The sequence below is a fragment of the Chiloscyllium plagiosum genome, unplaced genomic scaffold, assembly GCF_037043375.1.
Source record: "Chiloscyllium plagiosum isolate Xiang-an unplaced genomic scaffold, Cpla_swu_hap1 HiC_scaffold_12, whole genome shotgun sequence".
Classification (NCBI taxonomy): domain Eukaryota; kingdom Metazoa; phylum Chordata; class Chondrichthyes; order Orectolobiformes; family Hemiscylliidae; genus Chiloscyllium; species Chiloscyllium plagiosum.
In genome coordinates, this window is record NW_028270150.1 from 34,349,091 (window position 1) to 34,352,003 (window position 2,913).

Genomic DNA, 2,913 nt, shown 5'->3' on the forward strand with positions numbered 1-2,913 from the left:
GTACAATATGTCAAACTCAACATGCAGTCAGCTTCAAAAAAATGAGTTAATTCAGGAAGAAAAGCTTGAACTAAAAATATAAAAGAAGCCTTGATTTATTTTAGCCCAAAAGATCTTGTCTGTACTTACTATTTTGCATGAATTTACTTCCTCTAGTATCAAGTGCAGGTGGAAATGAATCCTTCGCAGGCCTTTCAAAGTACTTCTTATTCAAAAAGGTTGATACTGCTTCATCTATTTAAAATACATTTTAATATAGAGCAGAATTATAATGTCATTTTTTAAATCAGTTCTAGCTTGCATATTTTTACCATATTGTAATAGATGTACCATCTCCTTGTTGGATGAGTGTAGCTCCAACAAAACTCAAGAAACTCAATACCAGCCAAGGTGAAGCAGCCTTTTATCTCATCTACCGCTTTAAACATTCACTCCTCCATGACTGGTGCAAAATATACACTATAGAAACTCACCGAGACTCCTCCCCACTGCATCTTCTACTACTCAGAGACCCAAGCGCAACAAATGTATAGGAAGACCACCAAGTTACGCACTATCAAGACTTGGCAAAAAGACCTTTAGCTACCCTCTCAATGTATTCAAGGAATGCATTGTGGTGTCCTTCCATCAGAGAAACAGCATCAAAATTGAATATGATGTACTTTCAGTTAATGGATTTTATGTAAATGCGAAATACATGGCTGATAACAGGGATATACTGGAATATCTGAATGTCTCTTTCAACTACCCTTTGTCAATTTGCTTTGGATGTCCTTTTCTAACATAGAATGAGAAATGAATGTTGGGCCTCCATGTTTCACTTGCTGTTTGCAGTTGGCTCCCAGTTTTCACCTGCATCGGGAAGTTCTGGGATTGAAGTGCTGGAAACAGACATTCCAGACTACATTGTTTCCAAACACAGACAGAAATTGAATTCATTGGGTCGGCAGATCCTCAACAAGCTGGAATTGATTCCCTCCTACAGAAGATTTATGAAATTAATTCAGACTTTGCTCTTAAAAATTCATTTTACTCTCTTAAAGTGCCAATCTGATCTCTTTGAACAGAATTTGAAAGTGTCTTTGGAGATAGCAGAAAACGCTGGAACTTTTGGACCAGGATCTTGGTCTCATCTGGGCGTCTGTCTAGCCTTCAGATTGTTTGGTACACATGATAGATATGTATATATTTTGTTCATGTTCAAAGTTTTTGCAAATGTAGAAAATAATTGACCAGAAACCTACCTGCAAGGAAAGTGTAATATGGATATGGACCCGGGATATGCATGTATGTGATTTGTTTTCTAAAAAAAAGGGTGGCACAGTGGTTAGCACTACTGCCTCGCAATGCCAGGGACCTGAATGCGATTCTAACCATAGGTGACTGTTTGGAGTTTGCACATTCTCCCCGTGTTTGCATGCGTTTCCAACGGGTGCTCCAGTTTCCTCCCACTGTCCAAAGATGCGCTGGTTAGGTGGACTAAATTACCCATAGTGTGCAGGGATGTGTAGGCTAGGTAGATTAGCCATAGAAAATGTGGGGTTATCGGGATGGGGGGGGAGAGTGGCTGGCCAAGGTGTGGGTGGGATGTTCTTCAGAATATCGGTGTAAATCGATGGGCTTGATGGCCTGTAGGGATTCTATGATTCTAGGAACGATATCACCATTCCTTTGCTGTCATACATCAAAATCCTGGAACTTCCTTCTTAACAGAACCATGGGTGGACCTACATGGTTCAAGATGGTGGCTCACCTCAAACTTCTGAAGGGCAACCAGACAAAGACGGCCTAGCCAGAATCCCCCCATCCCATGAAGAAACAAACAAATAAAAAGATGGCCTTAATACCTCATATGAAATATATAAAATCGACGAGCGGCAAACAATCCAAGGCAAAGCTGGAGAAAAGGATTACATTTTCAGGTCACAGGTAGTAGTTCTCAGACAGTTTCTGGGAGAGCAGGGGGTGTGATTGAATGGAAGGGAGTGGACCAGGAAAGGGAGATGTAAGGGAGAAGAAAGGGTGGACAGCAGCCATAAGAATTGAGTGTGAGAGAGAAAGACACTGAACACAACTGGGAGACGGAAGAATAACAGTAATCAGAAAAAGCAGGGAAAACTCAAACAGGGAGAATCAGTAAATGGGAAGAAGTGATGGGGACAAGGAGGAGGTACTATTTGTGAGATGGAGGGAACAGTGATTGGGAAAGGGAGGAGTTACTGATCAAGAGAGAGGGTAAACAGTGATCTAAGAGGGAGCCAGTAACTGGGGAAGGAGCAGTAATCAGGAGAGGGAACTAGTAGCGCTTGATAGAGGATAGGGAAAATGATGAGTAATGAAGTGAGTAGTGATTGTGAGAGAGAGAGGTTTATTTTTGATGGTGGTAGGGAGGTGGGGAAGCAATGATTGTGAGAGAACAGTGATCAGGAGAGAGGGCTTAATGACCGGGAGAGGAAGAGAACTAAGACTGGGAGAGGGTACAGTAAAGTGTGGAGAGAGAAGTAATTGGGAAAGGGAACAATGATTAGGAGGATGGGGGTGCAGTGATTGGGAAATGCAGGGAACAGTGGATATAAAGTAAAATGGATAGATTTTGTTATGTTCTGTGTCAGCACTGTTTTTTCCAAAAATCTCAGAAAGTCATTTAGACAATGTATTAAATGCATCGTTTTTAAGCCTATATGTGACTGCAATCAAGTACTTAGGAGAGCCCCTGAGTGTTAATGAATAAAAGTCTTATACTGTTGAGTTTATAACAGACAGAGGAAACACCTCAAGCCAATTAACTTCATTTTGACTTCAGATTATGAGGTTCAAGTTCATTGTTCAGAAGAATCAGGCATTCAGTAAAGTTTCTCCTTGAAGGAGAATCAAGAGTTCACATAGGGGAACCAATTAAATTCAACAGAAATG

General features: G+C 40.9%; 1 pseudogene; it reads left to right on the forward strand.

Annotated features, from left to right (window-relative positions):
- The first annotated feature begins 344 nt into the window (after window positions 1-344).
- On the forward strand, window positions 345-1,232 carry LOC122555526 (trafficking protein particle complex subunit 4 pseudogene; annotated as a pseudogene).
- The last annotated feature ends 1,681 nt before the right edge of the window (window positions 1,233-2,913 follow it).